General features: G+C 40.9%; 2 protein-coding genes across 6 annotated transcripts in view; one reads left to right on the top strand and one right to left on the bottom strand.

Annotated features, from left to right (window-relative positions):
• Nucleotides 1-18536, bottom strand: part of ralgps2 (Ral GEF with PH domain and SH3 binding motif 2) — a 252065-nt gene that overhangs the window by 91561 nt on the left and 141968 nt on the right. The window lies entirely within an intron of this gene.
• Nucleotides 7241-18536, top strand: part of angptl1a (angiopoietin-like 1a) — a 41315-nt gene continuing 30019 nt past the window's right edge. Inside the window, exon 1 of the mRNA XM_078408005.1 lies at nt 7241-7546. The gene's annotated coding sequence lies outside the window, so the exon portion shown is untranslated. The remainder of the gene's footprint in view (nt 7547-18536) is intronic.

Here is an 18536-nt window from a genome sequence, read left to right as displayed (position 1 = left end):
GGGGAACTGCCTAGGACTTGGGAGGTGCTTTCAAAATATGTAACTACAAATTCAGAATGGAGTAGGCTATTCAGCCCTTGTGTCTATTCCATCATTCAGTAAGATTACAGCTGATCTTTTCCTCAGTTCCACCCTTTATGACTGATCTTTCTCTTCAGCGCCACCCTCTAATCCAATATTTTTGGTTTCTGTTAATACCCAAAATTATTTTCTTGTTTCTGTTGAATCTACTGGACAACTGAACCTCGAATGCCATCATTTGTACAGAATTTCCTAAGATTTACCACACTCTGAGTAAAACATTCTTTTAATCTCTGTCCCAAATGTGCATCATGACCCATTGGACTCGTTCTATCCTGGATCCAAAGCTGAATGGAAAAACAGCTCAGGCGATTACCAGGGCAAAGAAGTGGGAGATGGGCTACACCTACATCAAGTACAGCAGCATTGAGTGTACTTCAAACCTGATCATCAGATTCTGACTGGTTATTGTAATGGAACACCACTCCCACAGTCCTAATTTTATCTTGGCCATCTGTTTGTGCCAATTTATATTGCACCATCTGGCTCGACCGAAGGAGATCCCCAGCACCTTCAGTTGTCAGACCTGATGGTGAAGGGAATGATGTTCCAACTGGCCTTGCTCATTCTGGCAGATCAATCACGAATCTGAGTAGAAGATGGTGGCATCAATCACGCACAGGGAGGCTGTGAGCCGATTGTCCCTGCTGCCTGGCAATGTCACTCCTTGCTTGTTCTCATCCTTTCTAATGGATGTAGCAAAGGGCTCTACATAGCATACAACCTGATAGGGAAGAATAAGTAACCCTGTCTGACTCCAGACTTGATGAGGGAGCTTCCTTCCATGAAGCCAATTCTCTATCCAATTGGCTAGCTCTCCCCACTCAATCAGATTCGTAAGACACGATCTCCCACCTACAATACTATGCTGACTATTCCCTAATCAGCTCCTGTCTATACAAATGCGCATATATATCTTATCCCTCAAAATACTCCAGTAACTCGCCAACCGCATATGTTAGGCTCACTTCCAAGGCTTTCCCCTGCAGCCCTTCTTAAACAGAGGCACATTAGCCACCCACCAATCTTCTAGCACCTCACCGTGTCTATTGATGATTGATATATCTCAGCCAAGGCTCCTGCAATTTCGTATCCTCAGATATATCTGATCAGGCCCAGAAGATTTATCAACCTATTTATGCCTGAAGACCTTCAGCACTTCCTCAACCACGATATGGACTGTCCTCAAGACATTTCCGTTAACTGGCCCAAGATCCCTAGTCTTCTTGTCTTTTGCCTCGGTAAAAATGGAGGAGAAATACTCATTGAGGACCTAGCCCAACTCCTGCAATTCCACACAGTGATGAGCATTTTGGGTTCTGACGGGTCCCGTTTTCTCTCCAGTTATGATCTTTCCCTTAATGTACTTATAAAATCATGGGGGGTGGGGAAAGGGGAGAAATTTGTGCAAATCTAGGTAGGGCAGAGAAAAGAGAACGGCGGGGTTGTTTGTAGGTTAGTTACCTAAAACTGGAGAATTCAATGTTCATACCATTAGAATGTAAGCTACCCAAGCAAGATATGATACAGGTGGATGGAACTGTATCCAGTTGGTAACTTACCAGTTAGGTAAGACGTTAGGTAGTTGTCTACAGTTTGAGTGTTGCAAATGTCACGGAGTTATTGAGCCATGCAATAAACTTCGTCTGCAACACCCATCCGCTATCAGACTCGCTACAACTTGAACATTCTTGATGAAAAACTAGAGACAGGCTTGTACATAAATCACTATATTCAATTTGATGCATATTCTGTACCGTATATCTATAAGATTATTCTGTACGCATGTTTATACTACTTTTATTTTAAAAAGTCTAGATTTTTTTCTTGCATTCCTTCTGAAAATTAAGTCACATGGTAGGAAACTTAATTACTTTAAATCCATATCCCCTATTTGCTGATTGTTCAACTACAGGAAAGGTCCCTCCCATTTACACTTTCTCGGCCTCTCATAATTTTATAAATTTTGACTAAATCCCTATTCATTCTCTTTTATTCCAAACAAAATCCTCAACTGATTGTGGTCAGTCTTTCCTCAATAATTTTCCAGTGCTGGCAGCATTTGTGTAAATCTCCACCTAACCCTCGAGAATCAGCATAGTTTGCTTGTGGTCTGGAGACTAAAACTGCATTCAGTATTCTAGCTGTGATCTAGTGAGTGTTTTATACTGTTCTATCCTGACCTCGGATATGCAAAAGGATTAGAATAGATTTCAAGGACATAAAGTTCAATGGTAGGAAAGGAGAAAAGGTAGATTAAATTTAATGCTGAAAAATGTATGTTACGTTTTAGTAGAAAGGAGGAAAGTGGGGATACAAACTTGTGGGCTAAAAAGAATACAATGACAAAAATGCATATGTGCAAATCTCGTTGAGGGTATTAATTCAAGTTGTTAAAGTGGTTAAAATGGCCTGATACCATATCCTGATTTTATGAGTACAGGAGCAAGGAAGTCACAACAAATCTTTAAAAAACACTATTTCTGACAAACTGGAGTATTTGCTCCAGTTTAATGTGTTGTACTTGAAGAATGATATAAAGACTTTAGTGAGAAAAAAGTTTAAAAAACGAAATGGATTCTGAGGAAACTTGGAGAACGAGATGGAATTTGGTTGTATAATTTTAAATCATTAGGTTTACAGGTAATAGACACATAAATTATTCCTTATGGAAAACATGTCAACAACTATAGGAAATGGGATTAAGAAGAAAGGGGTAATTCTGGATTGAGGATTGGAGAATGGACAGAAAACAGAATATGTTTGACTTTGTAATTGCTGGGGTCAGTCATGGGCCCTGGTTTTCCACAGCCTATTACAATTATTTGAGAATGAGGGGATAATGTCAGGTATATCCAGGCTAACTGATGACATAAAATTCATAAGTCATTGGAGCAGAATTAGGCCATTCGGCCCATCAAGTCTACTTCGCCATTCAATCATGGCTGATCTATCTTTCCCTCTCAACCCCATTCTCATACCTTTTCCCCATAACCTTTGACGCCTGACTAATCAAGAATCTGAGACTCGGGTTCGATCCTAACCTCAGGTGCTGTCTGTATGGAGTTTGCACGTTCTCCCTGTGACCTTGTGGGTTTCCACCGAGTGCTCCAGTTTCCTCCCACATCCCAGAGACGTACAAGTTTGTGGGTTAGTTGGCCCTCTGTAAATCTGCCCGGAGTGTGTAGGGAGTGGATGAGAAAGTGGGATTACATAGAACTAGTGTGAATGGTTGATTAATCGTTGGCATGGACTTAGTGGACCGATGGGTCTGTTTCCATGTCGTGTCTCCAAACTAAACTAATATCTGTCCTCCTGGCATCCTATGATCCCCCAACAATTGGATATTGTGAGGAAGAAGCAGAGAGACTTCAAGGGGGTACAAACAAGTTCAGTGGATGGTCAAGGACATGTCAACTGGAGTATAACGTAGAAAGAAAGTGAGGTCATCTACTTGGTGGGAAAAAATAAAAAGGTAAACTATGTTTTAAATTATGAGTGTTTTTAAAGTGTTGGAACTCAACAGGTTTCAGGTGTCCTTAAAACATAGAACATGTTGCTTGGATTAGAGGTATTAGCTGTAAACCGGGGTGGGAGCTGCTTTACGTCCTCGTCGTCCACCCTGGGTAGTTCTACGGAACTGGCAAAATTTGCAGCAAAGCGCCAACTACGGTACTCTGAAGCACCAATTGCCACTTTTGATTGTTGTAGTTGACATACGAAAGAAGCAAGAAGAAGCTGTAAACCGAGGTTGGACAAATTTGGGATTGTTATTTCTGATGGGAAACGTGATAGAAGTATGAGGATTAGGCAGGATACAGTCAGAACCATTTTCCCAGGGTGGAAATGTCAAAGATCACCCATACCCAGGTGAAAGGGGCAACGTTTAAAGGAGATATGCAGGCCAGATTTTTTTTCCACCCAGAGGGTGGTGTGTGCCTAGAACATGCTACCAAGGTTGGTAGTGAAGGCAGATACAACAGTGTATTTTAAGAGGCTCTTAGTTAGGCCATACATGGATATATGCAAAGAATGGAGGGGTATGGATCTTGTGCAGGCAGATGAGATTAATTTAGTTTGGCATCATGTTCGGCACACATTGTGGGGTGAGGGCCTGTTCCTGTGCTGTACTTTTCTACATTCTTTGTTCTTTTAACAGAGCAGCACAAGAACAATGTTGTGCCAACCATGATGCAAAATTAAACTTATTTCATCTGCCTGCTCATAGTTTATGTCCCTCTCCTTACTATTCATATGCCTGTCTAAATGCCTCTTAAAGGTTTTTATCATATGTCACCACTGTACGCAAATCACGGGATGCTAAAATACAAATAAAGCAAACAATTGGTATATCAGCCTTTAGTGCAAGAGGTTATAAGCACACAATTAGAAATGTATTTTTCAGATTATGTAGGACTATGGAGGATCCAGCTCTGGAATATTGTGAACAGGCCTGGCCTCCCGACCTCAGGAAGGATACAGTTGTGATGGTGAGAGTACAAGAAAGTTTCACCAGATTGCTTCCTGGGATGGCAGGTTTACCATATAATGAGAAAATAAGAAAACTGAGTCTACACTCACAAACTTAAAAGATTATAGTCTTAATGAGACCTGAAAAATTCACTCATGCATTTTTAGCACATAGAAGTGGTGATAATGTTTCTCTTCACTGGACTGTCTAGAATCAAGGGTATTACGATCAACATAAAAGGTCAACCATTCTGGACTGAGATGATGAGAAATTTCTTCCTCAGAAGGTACTCTCATTTGAATTCGCCATCCAAAGGCTCTGGAGGCTAGGTCACTGAATTTGCTCTAGAAAGAAATTGGGTGATTTTTTGATATGATGGAAATCAAAAGCTATGGAGTCAATAACGGAACATGGCATTTTATTTTAAAAACATTCATGATCTCACTAAATTTCAGAGCAGGCGGGAGAGGTCATACAGCCTACTCTGATTCTATTTTTAACGTTCCTATCAGATTGGGAAAAGCCAAAAAAGACACCAAGATAACATTTTTTATGCAGCAAATCGTTTGGGACCTGGAATGCATTGCCAAGGATGGTTATGGGGGCAGGTTCAATTGTGGCATTCAAAAGGGAACTGGAAAATTTCCCTTGAATACTTTGCCAGAATTCTGCATTTTCTTTACCCTTTAATCCATAAAATCCTGTCTACAGGTAGGATTTTTTCCTGACCCAGGACTACTGGCAGGAGTTGTTGAACGTAGTAAGCTTCTCCTGAATGAGCGAAATTAAGTTGGGGCTGATATGGAAAAGCAAAGCCTCATTTTACCCTGTTGGAACTCCACCCAGATAGTAAAAGGCCAGCTTCAAAATTGCAAGAGTCCTCATGTATGTACACAATCATCACAAGCACAAGAGAGAATTGGTAGTAAAAAGTAAATGAAAGTTCGACGCACTTCGTGCTGCTGGGTGACTGGGAAACTCCCAATGATAATCTTATAGACCGATGAGCCAAACTATTATGACTGCTGGCAGGTGAAGTGAATAAAACATTGATTATCTTATTACAATGGCACCTATCAAGGGGTGGGATATATTAGGCACCAAGTGAACAGTCAGTTTTTGAAGTTGATGTGTTGGATGCAGGAGAAATGGGCAGGAGTAAAGACCTGAGTAACTTTGACAAGGGCCAAATTGCTAGGGAGCAGAGCATCTCTGAAACGGCAAGGCTTGTGGGGTGCTCCCGGTCAGCAGTGGTGACTACCTACCGACAGTGGTCCGAGGAGGGACAAACAACAAACCGGCGATAGGGTGTTGGGCAACCAAAGCTCATCGATGCGCGAGGGCAACGAAGGCTATCCCGTCTGGTCCGAACCGACAGAAGGTCTATTGTGGCACAAGTCACAGAAAATTTTAATGGTGGTCACGGGAGGAACGTGTCACAATACACAGTGCATCGTACCCTGCTGGGTATGGGGCTGCGTAGCCGCAGTGCCCATGATGACCCCAGTCCACCGTCGAAAGTGCCTACATTGGGCACACGAGCATCGGAACTGGACCTTGGACCTTGGCACCAGGATGCACTGTGGGAAGACGACAAGCCGGTGGAGGGAGTATGATGCTCTGGGCAAACCCTGGGTCCGGCCATTCATGTGGACGTCAATTTGACACGTGTCACCTACCTAAACATCGTTGCAGACCAGGTATACCCCTTCATGGCAATTGTATTCCCTGATGGCAGTGGCCTCTTTCAGCAGGATAATGCACCCTGCCACACTGCACACATTGTTCGGGAATGGTTTGAGGAACATGATGAAGTGTTCACGGTGTTGCCCTGGCCTCCAAATTCTCCAGATCTCAATCCGATTGAACATCTGTCGGATGTGCTGATCGACAAGTCCGATCCATGGCGGCTCCACCTCGCAACTTACAGGACTTGAAGGATCTGCTGCTAATGCTTTGGTGCCAGATACCACAGGACACCTTCAGGAGTCTTGTAGAGTCCATGCTTCGGCGGGTCGGCGCTGTTTTGCCAGCACATGGAGGACCAACAGCATATTAGGCAGGTGGTCATAATGTTTTGGCTCATCAGTGTATCTGCTGCAAGTAACGAAAACTTCAGCACATTGTTGGAACCAACATTCATAGTATAGTTAATACCCAATGATGTTTATATCCAATGCAATGTAAGCATTTGCAATTTTATTAACCAGAAATCCACAATTGAGAAAACACAAGTTTAGGGTAACTGCACAGGAACCTCGGCCACAAAGCTATTTTACAGGTGTTCCGGTCAATTCTTAAAAAGTTTGCTCACTAAACTGAAGCTGCCGTACGTAAAACCTCGGCTAAAACACATTGCATAATGAACCGCATGTATTGATTTATTATAATCAAGCACATTTTTGAATAGGTGCAGGGAAAAGCAAATTTTAATGTTTTGTAGGTGTAAGCGCTGTGAATGCGCAAACAAAGAACAACTTTATCCCCAGTCCATCTGTTTTCACTAGAAACCAGGATTAAATCTTGGGAAAAAGGAAACCTCTCGCTCAATTAGCCGTAAGTGGCATTACATCATAGGTGGGGTGTTCTCATAAACTCATGTTCTTAAGGAGACCGTCAGTCTGGCTTATGTTGATCCTGTGTCTAGCAACTGCACACCCAGCATCTAGCAGAGACTAGCCCTGAAGCAGTAAAAGCAGCACAGACAGTTGAACAGCAGAGGCTCATGATCTTTCTGTTAACTGAAAGCAGAACCTTCAGTCTTGAGTCTTTCATTACCATATTCGTTTGGGACTGATTGCAACTTTTGCATGCAGACGATTTTGTCAGAATACAATGCTTTTGGATCTTTAACAACATGGGACAGAGTTTTTCACAAGTTTGTTTACTGCTGCAGAAACCGTTGTGACTATTTCAAAGAGCAGTTCAAATATTTGGAAACTTTTCATCTATTCCGAAACTTCACTGCAAAACGCACACAGGAAAAGGAATCAGGTTTGTTTATTCATGAACACAAAGTAAAGCTTTTTGGCATGTTGAGCTTTGTTTCTAAACTTAAATGTAAAGTGTTTTTTCCACAATCTTAAGTTTATTGCAGAGAAATGTTGCTAATCAATCACTTTGTTAATGACTCATCATTCCACTGCCTATGCTTGCTCCTTAGAAATTTTTATTGAGTAGTTTTCTGACTTTGCATTTACATCAACTGGTGTTTTACTTGAAATGGTTGATTAAAAATGGTGATTTAGGATAATAAAATTGTTAATATTTACGTTGCATTGGATATAAACAACATTGGGTATAAACTATATTATGAACGTTGGTTCCAACAATGTGCTGAAGTTTTTGTTGCTTGCAGCATATCCTATCCTTTAGGATAGGCAAAATATATTGTTTTGGACTTCAGCATATTCAAACCAATTTATAGACACAAATAAAAGCTCCTGAGAAGTTTATTCTCCTCGTATCTTAAATCTCTATGCAGCATTTCTTGTCTAACTTTTAATGACAAAAATGTGTGCAGAACCTTTCATTCCCTCTTCAACATATTTGTGGAAACACTATGTTGCATATTGCAAATTCTGCATATCACATTTCCTGGGCTAAAGAAAATTACCAGCCAAGAATGCTTTAGCTTACATGATAACAAACTTTCGTGCTGCTTAAGCAGCAAAATTAGCTTCCTGAGACCACATTAAAACTCATGTTCCATGTGGCTTGATGCCAAAGTTTTGAATGCTAAATCAAATTGCAACTCAATTAGAGCATGTTTGCTCTTTTTACCTAATAATTGTCCAACATAAGTGCTTGGGTATTACTTGGGCTTCTTGAGATTTTCAAACACTAATTCAACTAACTGCTCTAAAAATGAAAGATAATTTTTATCTGTTTTGTTGTCTTGGTAGCGTTTACATTTCATGTCAAATTATAGTGCATGAGCAGTTATTTTCAACAAAATGTGGTTAATGATTTGACAATAATCCAATCTCAGCTCTGGCAAGGTCGTACCAATATCATTGCAATATTCTCCAAAAGCATGATTTTACAAGAACAGCCATGTTGGCTTTTATTTTCATAACAGTATTCAATGCCTTTGTAAGATTTATTTTAAGAAAATACACCCCTGAAATGTGGCTCTCATATTCCATAATCTTAGTTAGTATACCAGGAGCTCAGTTAGGAATTGAACTGAATCTTTAAAAGATTGCATTTATCATTCAATAACACAATATTGGTATTCTTCAGAATTGTGTGGCAAGGAGTAGTAATGAATTCTATTCGTGAAGTATTTAAGTAGTGGGGGCACAAGAAACTGCAGATGCTGGAATTTCATGCAAACAAAAACAAAGTGCTGGAGGAACTTAAGAGTTTGTTTAAGTGGTGGATACATGTCCTTCCAGTATTATTCATGTTTTGTTTAATTTAAGTTCTGCTTGTGAAAAACACTGCTTAATTAAATTATCAATGCAAATGGCAAATCATTCTCCAGATTAATTTATTACTTTGAAACATTGAACTAAAATATTCAAAATGATCAGATTAACATTGCACATCAAACCGTAGAAGTGGAGGGATGAAGGGTCCAAGGGTTCCTGAAAATCTGAAACTCAAAACATCAATCACTTAATGTGACAGTTCACATGGGTATTGAGGTCAGAATATATCAAGTAGATTGTAATTAACACTGCATGAGCCAATCTTTGAGGTTTCATACAAAATTGTTCCAGAGTAAACAAGAATTGGCGTGTCATGATTTATGTTCAATGTTTGTACAGAAAGAATGCTCCAGACAGGGGAATTGCTGAATGATATAGCACAAAAAGAGGCCATTTGAGTCAATTCCAGTTCTTTGTAAAAAATCACCCATATAATTCCACTTTTTCATTATTCACCATTACTGTACAATTTATTTTCGATTTAGGTAGTAACCAAGTCTCTTTTAAAAGTTACTAATGAATCTAATTCCACCACCTTTGCCTCCATCAGATTGTACCAAAGTGTACAAACTTCTGGAGTGGGATTTGAACCCTAACATTGCTCATGGTTGTGAATAGTACCAATAATGTCAGCCAACCCTTCCTACCACTGAAAACAGTTTCACCTTATTTATCTTGTTGTAGTCCTTCTTAAGATTCAAAATTAAGTAAGTTCAATGTGACAATGCAAAGATTTCACAGTTCAAAAATATAGATGGTCTTTATGCCATGTTTTATTGCACGAAGACAAGTAAAGGCATTTCACAAAAGTGATGCGAATAGCATTGATACAATTAAGGAAAGGTTGGACAAACAAATGACCTTAAGTGTGAAGTACCAATAACCCATGTAATTCCTGGATGGTAAATGTAGTTTATGAATATATATTAAGCTTGCTGTTCAAACTGGGAATTAATTCCAATGCAGAGTAGATATCAAACACAAGCATTTACAAAACTGATTGCAGTAGCAGCACTTACAGAATTGGTAATACAATTTGAGTTCTGGTCTTGATGCTTTCTGCATGTACCTCTTTATTGCCATAGCTCTGTCAACTTTAAAGGTATATCACTGGAATTAATTATTGATTTTAGAAAATAACATAGTGAGTAAATTGTCATGCAAAATAATTAGGATTGCATTGTTAACTAAATTAGATTGTATCCCCAAATAATCATTTAGTGAGGGGGGGAGGGCAGCAGAAGTAGGGATATGGATGACATGTTTTCAGTATAAAATAATTCATTTGTATGTATGTGGAAAAAAAAACAAATTTATAATAAGGTCCCCAATTGACTCAATGATACAATAGACAATAGACAATAGGTGCAGGAGTAGGCCATTCAGCCCTTCGAGCCAGCACCGCCATTCAATGCGATCATGGCTGATCACTCTCAATCAGTACCCCGTTCCTGCCTTCTCCCCATACCCCCTCACTCCGCTATCCTTAAGAGCTCTATCCAGCTCTCTCTTGAAAGCATCCAACGAACTGGCCTCCACTGCCTTCTGAGGCAGAGAATTCCACACCTTCACCACCCTCTGACTGAAAAAGTTCTTCCTCATCTCCGTTCTAAATGGCCTACCCCTTATTCTTAAACTGTGGCCCCTTGTTCTGGACTCCCCCAACATTGGGAACATGTTATCTGCCTCTAATGTGTCCAATCCCCTAATTATCTTATATGTTTCAATAAGATCCCCCCTCATCCTTCTAAATTCCAGTGTATACAAGCCCAATCGCTCCAGCCTTTCAACATACGACAGTCCCGCCATTCCGGGAATTAACCTAGTGAACCTACGCTGCACGCCCTCCATAGCAAGAATATCCTTCCTCAAATTTGGAGACCAAAACTGCACACAGTACTCCAGGTGCGGTCTCACCAGGGCCCGGTACAACTGTAGAAGGATACAGGTCTGGTAATCTGAAATTAATCAGATTGCAGTAGATTGTATGTAATGAATGGTGGAGCCCTTGAGAGTGTTGCAGAACAGAGAGATATGCAGGGTATTCCAGAACAGTGAGATCTGGCTGTTAGCATCAGTGCAGGTGCATGGTTCTCTGAAAGTAGCGGGCCAGGTGGACAGTGTGGTGAAGACGGTGTTTGGCATGTTGCCTTCGTTGGGAAGGGTATTGAGTGCAAAGTTGAGACATCATGATGCAGTGTACAAGTTGTTGGTGAGATCATACTTGAATGAATGAATGAATGAATGAATAAGTTTATTGGTCAAGTATGCATATGCAAGGAATGTGCCTTGGTGCTCCGCTCACAAATGACAACACAAACATACAGTTAACAATTAAGAATAAAGCATAACCACATCAAAACAATAAGGATACATTACAGTCTAAACATGTGGGTGAAAATAAACCAGAGCAAAAAAGAGACTACAGACTTTGGTTATTGAGTAGAACTATCACTCGTGGAAAAAAGCTGTTTTTATGTCTGGCAGTGGCTGCTTTGACAGTCCGCTGTTGCCTTTCAGAGGGAAGTGCTTCGAAGAGTTTGTAGCCAGCGTGAGAGGGGTCAGAGATGATCTTGCCCGCTCGCTTCCTGGCCCTTGCAGTGTATAGTTCGTCAATGGGGGGAAGGTTGCAGCCAACAACCTTCTCAGCTGTGCGAACGATCCGTTGCAGCCTCCGGATGTCGTGCTTGGTAGCTGAGCCAAAGCAGACCATGATGGAGAAGGTGAGGATGGACTCAATGATAGCAGTATAGAATTGGACCATCATTGCCTGTGGCAGATTGTGTTTCTTCAGTTGCCGCAGGAAGTACATCCTCTATTGGGCTTTTTTGACTGTGGAGTCGATGGTGACCCCCCATTTAAGGTCCCTGGAGATGATGGTTCCAAGGAACTTAAATGACTCCACAGATGTGACTATGGTGTTGTTGATGGTGAGTGGGGGGGAGGGGAGGGGGATCTCTTCGACAGTCTGCAATTAGTTCCACTGTCTTGAGAGCATTGAACTCCAGGTTGTTGTGATGGCACCAGGACGCCAGCTGTGTCACTTCCTATCTGTAGGCAGATTCCTCCCCATCCTGGATCAGTCCAATCAGGGTTGTGTCATCCGCAAACTTGAGGAGCATGACAGAGGAGTCTGTGGAGGTGCAGTCGTTGGCGTAGAGAGAGTAAAGGAGAGGGGAGAGTACGCAGCCTTGCGGTGCTCCTATGCTGAGGGTCTGGAGTGCTAAGTGCAGTTCTGATCCCCCAGCTTTTGGAAGGATGTCACTTAATTGGAAGGAGTGCAGAAGCAATTCACCAAGATGTAACCTGGGCTTGTGGATTTGATTTATCAAAAGACGTCTGATAGACTGGGTCTTTATTCTTTGGAGCATAGGAGACTGAAAGCTGACTTTATTGAGATGTACAAGATCATGAAGGGCATGATAAAGTGAACGCTCACAGTCTTTTTCTCAGAGTAGAAGGCTCTTAAACTATAGGGCAGGGGCTTAAGAGGGATGGGGAGAGTTTTCAGAGGGACCATGGGGGCAACTTTGTCGCTCAGTCCTTATCCATTTCTAGAATGAGCTACCAGAGGAAGCTAGAGAAGCAGATATAGTTATGACTTTCAAAAGACACTTGGATAAATACACGGAAAGGAAGGGTTTAGAAAGCGATAGGCCAAATGCAGGCACATGGGATGAGCCCAGTATGCCAGTTTATTGACATGGACAGGCCCAAGGGCCTGTTTCCATGCTGTATAGCTCTCTGACTCTATGTTAATACAACAGCAAAGGTCTGCCAGCAACAATGCAGCTCAAAGAACTGTGCAAACTTATTTTATCTCTGCATTCCTTTGTTCGGCCGATCAATTTGAGAAAAAGTCCAAAAAATCCATTGTAGTGGACATAAAGGTAGTTCTGCTATAATGCTTTGATTCCATAATGCAAAATATGTATTTTGCAGAGTAACAAATGAAAGAATGAAAGAACGTTATTTGTATTACACAGGCTGAATTGGTTATATGTCCATTACCATTAGGAACTGGAGAACTACCCGAACGTTAGCTTGGAAAATGACAAGCATAAAAAAATGTTTTTAATGTAACCTTATTGCAGTAATCAGACACCATTTTCTCAAGAACAAAGTCTATCAGTTTCACTGCAAGTGGCCATAGAAATTACTGCTGATTGCAGTAGGTTGCAGTAACTTAAGTTAAACTTAAAGTTAATAAAATGGCCTTTATTTTTTCAAATATAAACAAAATCCCCATGGGGAATAAGATCCCCTTTGCAGTAACAAAATCCCCTTGGGGAATAAGATTGTGTTATTGACAGATTGAAATTTGCTAGCCCCTGATCCCCTTTCCCCAAATGGCACAAATGATTTTCTATGACACGAGGTTTCTGAGAAATGCAATAGCAGAACAATGTCTACTTATAACAGCTAAAAAACAAATTAACAAAATGAGCCACACGCCCACACACTTAGGGCAATTTACAGTTCCCATTTAACTAATATACGTGCATGTCTTTGGGATGCGGGACAAAATTAGAGGAGGAACACGTAGTCACAGGAAGAACATGTAAATTCCACATGGACAGTGCCTAATGACAAGATTAAACTTAAATCTCTGACTCTCTCCGACAGCAGCTCTAAGGTGCCACCCTTCGCAAATCACTGAGAAAGTATTCAGACCCCTTCACTTTTTTGCACATTTTGCTACTTTACAGCCTTATTTTAAACTGGATTAAATTCTTTTTTTTTAATCATCAATCTACACACAATACCCCATAATAAAAAAGCGAAAACAGGTGTTTAGAATTTTTTACAAAGTAATTAAAAATAAATAACTGAAATATCACATTTACATAATTCAGACCCTTTACTCAGTACTTTGTTGAGGCACCTTTGGCAGCGATTACAGCCTCAAGTCTTCTTGGGTATGACGCTACAAGCTTGGCACACCTGTATTTGGGTAATTTCTCCTATTCTTCTCTGCAGATTCTCTCAAGCTCTGTCAGGTTGGATGGGGAGCGTCGATGTACAGCTATTTACAGGTCCCTCCAGAGATGTTCGATCGAGTTCAAGTCCGGGCTCTGGCTGGGCCACTCAAGGACATTCACAGACTTGTCACGAAGCCACTCCAGCGTTATCTTGGCTGTGTGCTTAGGGTCGTTGTCCTGTTGGAAGGCGAACCTCCGTCCCAGTCTGAGGTCCAGAATGCTCTGGAGCAGGTTTTCATCAAGGATCTCTCTGTATTTTGCCCGTTCATCTTTCCCCCAATCCTGACTAGTCTCCCAGGTCCTGCCGCTGAAAAACATCCCCACAGTATGATGCTACCACCACCATGCTTCACCGTAGGTTTGGCATTGGCCAGGTAATGAGAGGTGCTGCTTGGCATTCAGGCCAGAGTTCAATCTTGGTTTCAACAGACCAGAGAATCTTGTTTTTCATGGTCTGAGAGTCCTTTAGGTGCCTTTTGGCAAACTCCAAGTGGGCTGTCATGTGCCTTTTACTGAGGAGTGGCTTCCGTCTGGCCATTCTATCAAAAAAGGCCTGATTAGTGGAGTGCTGCAGATATAGTTTTCCTTCTGGAAGGTTCTCCCATCTTCACAGAGGAACTCTGGAGCTCTGGCAAAGTGACCATCAGGTTCTTGGTCACCTCCCTGACCAAGGCCCTTCTCTCCCAATTGCTCAGTTTGGCCGGGTGGCCAGCTCTATGAAGAATGACGGAGGCCACCGTGCTCTTCGGAACCTGCAATGCTGCAGAAATAGTTTTATACCCTTCCCCAGATCTGTGTCTCGACACAATCCTGTCTCGGAGGTCTACGGCCAATTCCTTCGTCTTCATGGCTTGATTTTTGCTCTGACATGCACTGTCAACTGTGGGACCTTATATAGACAGGTGTGTGCCTTTCCAAACCATGGCCAATTTAATTTACCACTAGTGGACTCCAATCAAGTTGTAGAAACATCTCAAGGATACTCAATGGAAACAGGATGAACATAAGCTCGATTTTGAGTGTCATAGCAAAGAGTCTGAATACTTACGTAAATATGATATTTCAGTTATTTCTTTTTAATTACTTGTTTCTGCAGATCAGGAGGAAGCCGTTCTTTAAATTAATCAGAATTGTGTTTTGTAAATGCTTTTAGTTAAATGTATTCCTATTTAAACATAATATTAAAATATTAATAATTGTTTTATTTACTTCAACTTTAATAGGTTTAAAAAAATTATGTTAGCATTTAAACAAAATCAACCAGCTTTTACCTTCAGCAAATCTGCAGCATAACTTCACTGGATGTCTAAGCTTTCAGGGCCAGGGCCTGCTCAGTGTGCCATTTAAGAATTCAGCGCTGCTCAGTCCATGCTACTGGATCATGGACATTCAGGTAGGCAAGATTAGGGGTCAGGCACCAGAGGACAGAGTAATGTGTAGGAAGGAATTGCAGATGCTGGTTGACACCGAAGATAGTCACAAAATGCTGGAGCAACTCAGCAGGAAAGGCAGCATCTCTGAAGAGAAGGAATGGATGACATTTCAGGTTGAGACCCTTCTTCAGACAGAAGATGGGTCTCAATCTGAAACGTCACTCATTCTTTCTCTCCAGAGATGCTGCCTGTCTCTCTGAGTTATTCCAGCATTTTGTGCCTATCTTTAGAGGATAGAATAAAAATGTTGATTGGCAGAAGTACCAAAATCTATATGAAGAAAACTTCCTATAACATGATTAGTGTCAAGAATGAATTTCATAACTGGTGGTGGAGGCAGATTAAAAATCAAATTTCAGAAGGGAATTGGATAATTCATTGAAGTTAGAAAAAATACAGGTTGATGTTGGAGCATGGAACAGTCTGCATTAGTCTTGGTGAGCAAAGGCATAGAATTGAGGGATCAATAGCTTCCTTCCACACTCTTAAATATTCTATGATTCTTTAAAAAGGCAAATTAAATGAGGTGCCCTCAAATTTGTATGTCTTAATCTGATTCCAATTGGCGCAATTAGGTAACTCACTTTTTAATTCAATGTCAAAAATTATCAAAGAGTACATATTTTAAAAATGGAATGTTAAACTATGAACTTCTGGTCAGTTAGCTTGAAGCTACTGATAGCATATTGGTATTAAGGAGTGCTCCACTTTGTAGCTAAGAAAGAACAACTTCCTTTCAGAGTTGAGATATAGGAATAAACAGTGTCAGCCAATTGCAAACAAAGAGAGATGCTGGGAGAAAATCATTTTTTTTAAATAGCATAATTACTAGGTCATTACTAAGATCAGCAGAGGGAAATTTGCACTCCCTGTTGTGAAGTCACATATACAACTAGATCTTACTAATTATTTGGTTTTAGCATCATAATTATACAAAACAAATTTCGCAGAACTTCCATTACTTTTGCATTGCTAGATATGGTCAAATTATTACAATGCGCAACAGCATGTTTAACGTAGCATGTAATCTCTAGGTTGAGATATACTTTCGAAAATATAAATTGCCATTTCAGTGCAGTTCTTCATTAGTCTTCCTGCCCGACATTGAGCCTTCAAATTGAGGTGTTAAGTACCAATTCTAATGGTTTAAAGTGATATTTAAAGTCCCATGGCAAAACCTATCATGAAGTTTTTGCCACATCCGAACAATACTTCCCCGCTTAACACATGGAGGTTTGTGAGACTGTGGTAGTTAAGAAACTTCACTGCTGTCCATTATATGAGCAGGTTTAACACATGGTGGCCACCTTGTACTCCTGATCAATTGTTTTGATTGTTTGTATTCACAAATAAAAATAAAACAAAAACAGAATTAAAATGTTTATGAAATACTACTCAAAGTTATAATTATCTGGCATATATCTCTTTACAGTTCTTATAATCCATTACCATTGACACAGATGAGGTGTTCAGGTGATCCTTCGGTAAATAATAACAGAGGACTTTGCAAAGATTTTTTTTTAATGTTAATTTGAGTAATATCACCTATTTTAAACTACAAATATGAAACAATTTTTACATGAAGCAACTGATACAAAAAGGCGGCAGGAGGACAAAGTGCAAAAACATCACACTTATAGGATAAAAAAAATATTTTTTACATGATGACAACATTTTATATGTTCTAAGACAAAGGGATCATGGTGTATCAGTTCATTAGACAGGAAGTTAACATGCAGGTAAAAGAACAATTTAGAAGGAAAGTGGTATTGTTGGCTCACATTGTAGGAAGTAGGAGTACAATGAGTTAATTGCTGTAACTCGACATTACCATACCCCATTTTTGAACTCTTTGTTAATGTGCATGCCATAGAGGTTTAGGCTTTTTCTGGTCACGGTCTAAAATATGCTTAGAACTACTCCCGCCCGTGTTGGAAGAGGCTGGGTGTTGAGGTGAAGTGCTCTGTGTAAAATTAGGTGCTGAGGCTTTCACTTGTGCGTCTTCAGCCAGGAGGCTGAGGGTGAGATGCGAGGTCTTTTCTTTTCACAGGTTTCTCTAGTAGTGGTGCAGTGAAAATGGCATCTGGGGGGATGCTCCTTCTATGGGATGCGAGAGGTCAGAGAGACTACCAGTCTTCCTGAGGACTACATCAGTGGAAAATACAGCTTGCTGCAGCTCCTGATTGATCACATGTGGGAACCAGAGCTGTGGCTGTATGACCTCAGGATCATCTGGGAGTGTGGGAGTGAAATAGATAGGAGTTATGATGAGGCGTTCACACCTAAGGTACAGGCAGAAAATAGATGGGTGACTCCTCCCAAATAGATACTGTTGGTGGAATGACCATTCAGCAAAGAGCAGCACCAGCAGTCAGGACTGTGGCACAAGATCTGGTTCTGAGGCTCAGTAGGGGGAGGGTGAAGGCAGACAGAGCGATTGTGACAGACAACTCATAAGTCAGAGAAACAGTCTGGAGATTCTGTGTCACAAACTGGATTCCAGGATGACATGTTGCTTCCAGGGTGCCAAGTACAGCATGTCTCTGAGTAGCTGTAGAACATTCTCAGAGGGGTGGGTGAAGAGCCAGAGGTCCTTGTGCATGTTGGCACAAAAGACATAAGTAGGAAAAAGGATGAGGTCATGCAAAGTGAATATAGGAATTAGGCAAAAGGTTAAAAAGCAGAACCTCGGTGTTAGTAATCTCTGGATGATTCATTGTGCTTTAGTTCGGGTAGGAATAGGAGAATAGGTCAAATGAATGTGTACCTGAGGAGTTAGTGGGGGGAGGCATGGATTCCAGTTTTTGGACAATTGGGATCTCTTCTGGGGCAGAAATTAGCTATGGAAGAAGGACGATTGTACCTAAACTGGAGGGAGACCAATATCCTGTTTGCTAGTGCTACTTAGGAGAGTTCAAATAGAGCGGGGGGAGAGGGAGAGAAACCAGAGTAGAAGGTCAGTAAATAGTTGATGGAATGGTAGAGGTTATGACCAGTAAGTTTCAAATGAAGGACGGGCAAGGAGAGGCTAAGGAATATGGTGAAACTGATGAGCTGATATTTGTTGATTTCAATGCAAGGAGTATCGTGGGTAAAGCAGATGAACTTAAAGCCTGAATCAGTGCTTGAAACT

The sequence above is a fragment of the Rhinoraja longicauda genome, chromosome 11, assembly GCF_053455715.1.
Source record: "Rhinoraja longicauda isolate Sanriku21f chromosome 11, sRhiLon1.1, whole genome shotgun sequence".
Taxonomy (NCBI): domain Eukaryota; kingdom Metazoa; phylum Chordata; class Chondrichthyes; order Rajiformes; family Arhynchobatidae; genus Rhinoraja; species Rhinoraja longicauda.
The sequence above is the reverse complement of the archived record's forward strand: the minus strand, read 5'-3'. Positions and strand labels throughout refer to the sequence as shown.